This window comes from Cricetulus griseus, chromosome 3 (genome assembly GCF_003668045.3).
Source record: "Cricetulus griseus strain 17A/GY chromosome 3, alternate assembly CriGri-PICRH-1.0, whole genome shotgun sequence".
Lineage (NCBI taxonomy): Eukaryota > Metazoa > Chordata > Mammalia > Rodentia > Cricetidae > Cricetulus > Cricetulus griseus.
The window spans coordinates 58,337,213-58,343,160 of NC_048596.1; the positions used below are offsets into that span (position 1 = coordinate 58,337,213).

At 45.9% G+C, this 5,948-nt stretch overlaps 1 long non-coding RNA gene across 1 annotated transcript in view; it reads left to right on the top strand.

Annotated features, from left to right (window-relative positions):
- The first annotated feature begins 1,811 nt into the window (after positions 1-1,811).
- The window catches only part of LOC103161825, a 90,939-nt gene continuing 86,802 nt past the window's right edge, over positions 1,812-5,948 (top strand). Inside the window, exon 1 of the long non-coding RNA XR_003483998.2 lies at positions 1,812-1,974. This is a non-coding gene — a long non-coding RNA (uncharacterized LOC103161825). The remainder of the gene's footprint in view (positions 1,975-5,948) is intronic.

The window sequence follows — 5,948 nt, forward strand, 5'->3', positions numbered from 1 at the left end:
CTTTATAGACCGCTAGGTCCCGCCCCTCCGAGGCCCCGCCCCGAGGACGCTCCGCCCCAGGCCCCGCCTCCCGCCTGCGGGTGTGCCTGGACAAGGGGTGCTTGGGTGCTGCCACCTCAGTCCCAGGGTAACCGTTGGGGAACTCAGTACAAATGGTTCTCACGGTCTGCTTGAGCTGTGTGTGCGCAGGATGTCCCCAAGCTTTCTGAGGGCTCACAACTCCCCGGGGCAGGCTGCTGGGTCTCTGCCGAGGACTGGCCACAGGATACCCCTTCCCAAAGAACCCCGTGGTACTTCCTCCCTTACTCGGGCGCCTTGGACACCTCCCCAGTGGAGGTGTCGCGACAGGAAAAGATCTTAAAAGTTAGCATGCTTTGTGTCTATATCTCTTAGGCAGCAACTTGGATGCATCTGAAGGTCTAGAATGGAATTCTATGTCGCCTGGCTAATCCCATGTCCCACAGATAGAATCCCTGGCTGTAATTCTGGAAACTGCCTTTAGGAAGTTCACTAGTGTACCCAGTGTCCCTAGCCAATCTTGTGGCTGAAGCACCCTCAGGGGCACCTTCAAATACTATATTCATGCTATCCTGGCTTGGCATCCTTTGGATGGCTCCCTGAAACTTAGAAAGTGAGGAAAGATTGGGGGGGGCTCCCTTCCCACTTGAGGAATGTCTGCTGTCACCATAGATGATATTCCAGTACCAAAAAGTTGTACTGAGATAAATTTTTGGTACCCCCTCCCCAAACTGGAGGACAGCCTGGCTGTTTTATGAGGAGGGACTCACTGGGGCCAGTTTCCAAGTTTTTCCAGTTCACTCCCTGTTCTTAAAACTTTGAGTAGTTAAGGATATGTTCCCAACAGGGCTCACCCCTGGCACCCCTCTGGCTACAGGGGAGTGGAAGTTTGTTTACAAAGGAATATGTATATTCATTTTAAGACAGGTTTTTGCTAAGTAGTCCTGGCTGTCTGGGAACTCACAGAACTCTGCCTGCCTCTGCTTTCCCAGGTGCTGTGATTATAGGTGTGGGCCACCATGCCCAGTAGTCTAAAGAACTAAAATTTGAATTGTGTATGATTTACATGAACACCTGATGGCTGGCCAGTAGCTTCCTGGGTGGGGCTACTCTTCTGGAATCATCTACTCTTATAGGCTAGTAGGTTTCTTGAGGGTTAATTTGTGCACTTGTTTTTGGCTTGGTAGCAGGCATGTATAGCTGCTGCAGTAAAGGATGATGTCTACCTTTATAGTCCTGGAGGCTGAAATTTTGTCACAATAAAAGTAACTTGAGTCACCAGTGCTAAAGTGATGTCACAATAAAAGTCTTTTGAGTCCCCATCAGGGAGTCTGTGAAGATTCTTTTTGTTTCAAGGAGGAAAGAACAATATTTACATGTGCAGAGTTGTGCACCTGCTCTCTCATCAGCTCTCCACTATCTCCAGTAATGGGGACACCTCATGCCCAAAGCAGGGTATGAACACTGAAGGTCATGCAGGGTAGCTGTTTTGTCTATGTACTGTGTAATACATTAGGTTTTTAGTGGGTTCCTTTGTGTGCCAGGAACTGATCCAAGTGCTGGCTATGGCCAGCCTAGGAGCCATGGCCACTCTCTTTGGGGCCCTTAGACTCTGCTCTGGTCACATCAAAGCCAAGAAGAGAGTGTCCAGAATCCTTGATCAAACATGGTGATGAGTTTTTGTGGAGCAGTTTCCTTCAGATTAAAACATCCCATTCTGGAGGGAAAATATTAAGACTAGGAAGTGAACAACTAACAAGTCTCAGAAGTCCCTGCAACTTACAAGGCCTCTTTTTCCCCAAGGACGTGTGAACAGGAAGAGAGCCCATGCTCTGACCTGTTGAAGTGCCAGAGCTCCAGGATTCCATCTTTTGTGAGCCATCACCCATGCTGGGGGTGATACAGCTGCCTTTGAGTTGTCTCTGATCCTGTAAATAACCACTCATCCATACTCTTGTAAGTAGTCCCAATCAACTGATTGATTTACTAAGCTGGACTTTGGTGGATCTTTCCTTGGTCTGCTGTCAGTTCACTGCTGTCAGTGAATGGATGTTCATATGGCATCTCCCCAGGGAAATGTCACACAATAGCAGTTGACTTGCACTGTGGGTCTTAGAGGAGCTAAGGTGGGTCCAGACTCTCACACCTGAAAAGCCTTTAGGGCTGAAAGAACCATTCCAGGGCAAGGCACAGAAAGGAAGCTCTCTTGGGCCCAGGAGCAGATGTAGGCAGAAGAAAGCCAGACAGGTCTGGGTTAGATGGAATACAGACTTAGGCTGGTTCTGTCCCAATTGATGGGGGTGGAGTAGGGAGCAATCCCATAGACTCCAGGAGACTTGCTGAAAGGACTAGTTGCAAGAGTATATGGGGCCGCCTTGCAGGGCCCGCATCTGTGAGCACCACATTTAATTGCCCTGCCTAACATCCTGCCAGCTTGGCTATTAGGACATTGGGAGACCAAGGGGCCAGCTTGGTAGGACATGTGTCAGGTAGGTACCCATAGAATGCATCAGAAAAAGGCCCCTGCGGTTAGCTCAGCCTGACAATGTCTCTCTTTTCTTGGCTCTAAGACACCAGTGATGAAGGCACATGAGTGGTGTTAGGGAATGAGGGAGGAAACCTAAGCCTGGAATGGGAGGTTCCTCCCTGCTTCCCTGGTCCAGCAGGTGTGGGAAGGTAGAAAGAAGAGCAGGCCTTCATGGCCAGGGCTTGTCTCAAAATTCTCCTGAGTGTGGCTTTGTACTGGCTTCTCAGTTTCCCCAAGTGTGACAGAGATGCTGCAGAGTATCTCTAGGTGGGTAAGGGCAAGATGTCCTTGTCACTTGGAGCAGGGCCTGGCCTGTAGGAAACTCAAGGTCAAGTCCTGTTTGGCCCAGTCCCAGGGTCTTGTGACTCACTCCACAGAGGACTCTTGCTGTGTGTGTTTGGCAGGAGGTAGGGGGAGGTTGTTGCAGAGCCACTCTCTCAGTTTCCTAAAATTCATGAAGACTACCCAAATGAACTGTTTGTGCAGAGCTTGCTCAAGTGAGGAGGTTGGCCACTGTCACTTCTGCTTGCTAGAGATTCATATTCAGGTCAGGGAGCAAGACAGCTGTGTACTGAAAGAGTTCAGCATCCAAAAACAACCAGAGCAGTGCCAGGCAAAACTCTTGTGAGCATCTCCATAGAGACAAGAAACGCAGCCCTCCACTCTCCAAGTGCCACACTTTCCCGATAGAGTACCTCATTTACCAGCAATAGAATGGGATCTGTCCTCTAGACCCAAGGAAGGACTCAAGATTTATAAAAGTCCTGAGCCTATGTCCTCCCAAGGAAGACTGGAGACTCCTCACCCGGAAAGGTCAGAGTCAAGACAAAATGAAACAAACAAGACAGTCTCTGAATTTCTCCCCAGGGTTTTAGACAGGATGATTCAGCAAGATGGAAATGGTACCATAGAAAAGGACATAGTACCATGGAAAAGGACAGTGTGCTGGTAAATGTTTAAAGTCACTTATGAGACATACCTATAAGGCATCTCTGTGATCGAGTTTCTAGATTGGGTTGACTAAAGAGGGAAGGCCCACCCTAAATGTGAGTGGTACCATCCATGGGCAGGGATCCTAGAGTGCATAGAAAGCAGAAAGTGTGCTGAGCACCAGTGTTCATCTCTCTGCTTCCTGGTTGTTGGTATAATGTGGCCAGTTGCCTCAAATTCCTGAGCCTATGTCCTCCCTGCCATTGTACCCTTGAACTGTGAGCCTGGATGAATCTTTTCTTCCTTAAGTGACTTTGTCAGATATTTCAGGCACAGCAACAAAAAAATTAACACTTGGATGAGTAAATATGTTTAACAATGTGGCACATGCAAAAGACAAACATATTTCTATAGACTACTAGTGAACAATCCAAAATGAAGTCTAAATGACCATCTCATTTAGAATAACAGTAGAAAGAATAACCCATCTCATTCAGAATAGCAGCAGAAAGAACAACACATCAAGGGATGGAGTCACTAAGGGACATGTGTGAGACTTGCAGACTTGGAAGAACTAGCGATCTAACCATGTGGGAGGGAATCTGACTTTCACGGGTCAAAGACAAAATTAGCATTCAGGTAGTAACACTAAAGAATTTGTCTGGCTTTTTACATGCTGATTCTAAATTCAAGTCTTTTTCCCTTTTAAATTAAAAAAATTACATTCTATTTACTGTGTGTATATGTGCATACGTGCATGCTACAGCATGTGTGTGGAGGTCAAAGGACAGCTAGGTTCTCTCCTTCCAACATGTGTGTCCTAAGAATTGAACTTAAGTCATCAAACTTGGCAGCAAGTACTTTTATCCACTGAACCATCTTGCCAGCCTCTGATCCTAAATTCACAGGGAAAGGCAAGGGACTCAGAATAGCCAAGAAAATCTGGAAAAAGAACAAAGTTGGAGGATGTAAACTTCTTGATTCACACTACAAACCTATAGTAGTCAGGAGAGTGTAGTTCTAAAGTCTGGTATGGTAGAACTTGGCTGTAATCCTAGCATTTAAAGGGTGAAGGCAGGAGAGTCAGGAGTGCAAAGCCAGCCTGGGCTACATGAGACCTTGTCTCCAAAAGAGGGGAGACAGAGAAATAGTATAAGTATAGCTATTTTAGTCTGCTTTCTATTGCTGTGATAATACTAGGACCAAACACAACCTGGGGAATGTCTTAGTTAGGATTACTATTGCTGTTATGAAACATCACGACCCAAGCAACTTGGGGAGAAAGGGGTTTATTTGACTTATACTTCCATAAAACTGTTAATCATCAAAGGAAGTTAGAACAGAAACTCAAAACAGTAGAGGCCTGGAGGCAGGAGCTGATGCAGAGATCAGGTGCTGCTTACTGCCTTGCTCTTCATGGCTTTCTCAGTCTGCTTTCTTATAAAATCCAGAATGACCAGCCCAGGGATGGCCCCAGCCCTTCCACATCAATCACTAATTAAGAAAGTGTCTTACAGGCTTGCCTAACAGCCTGATCTTAAGGACGCATTTTCTTCACTGAGGTTCCCCTCTCTCAGATGACTTTTGCTTGTGTCAACTTGACATAAAACTGCCCATTACAGGGAGGAAAGAGTTTATTTGGCTTATGCATCCCAATCATAGTCTGTCATTGAGGGAAGCCAAGACAGGAACTGAAGCGGAGGCCATGGAGAAATGCTGCTTATTAACTTGCTCTTCATGACTTGCTTAGATTGGTTTTTATACAACCCAGGACCACTTACTCAGGAATGGCACCATCCACATCTATATTTAACAAAGAAAATGCCCCCACAGACTTACCTACAAGCCAATTTGATGAAGGGATTTTCTCAATTGAGGTTCCATCTTCCCATGTGACTCTAGCTTGTATCGGGCTGACAAAAACAACCAAAACAAAACAAAAAATTTACCAACACAGTAGCAATGGAGATCAAAGGGATAAATAGAATTGAAATTCTAGAAATAGACCTTTGGTTTTAAATGAGAGGACAATACAATTCAATGGGGAAAAGAGTCTTCTTAGCATATGGCTGTGGTATAGCCTTGTACACAGAAAAACCAAGGCAAATCTATCAAAAATTATACCTGTCAACATTATGATCAAAATGAGACCTAGGGCTAGAGAGATGACTCAGTGGTTAAGAGCACTGACTGGTCTTCAAATAGACCCGGGTTCAGTTCCCAGCACCCACATGGTAGCTCACAGCTACCTGTAACTCCAATTCCAAGGGATCTGAGGCCCTCATGTGGCTTCCATTGGCATTGGGCATGCATATAATATACAGACATGCATGGAGCAAAACACCTATACACATAAAATAATTAAAAATTAATCAAATTGAAATAAATCTTAAGTTGGGAAGCGGTGGTACACATCTTTAATCCCAGCACTTGGGAGACAGAAGCAGGCCGATCTCTGAGTTGGAGGCCAGCC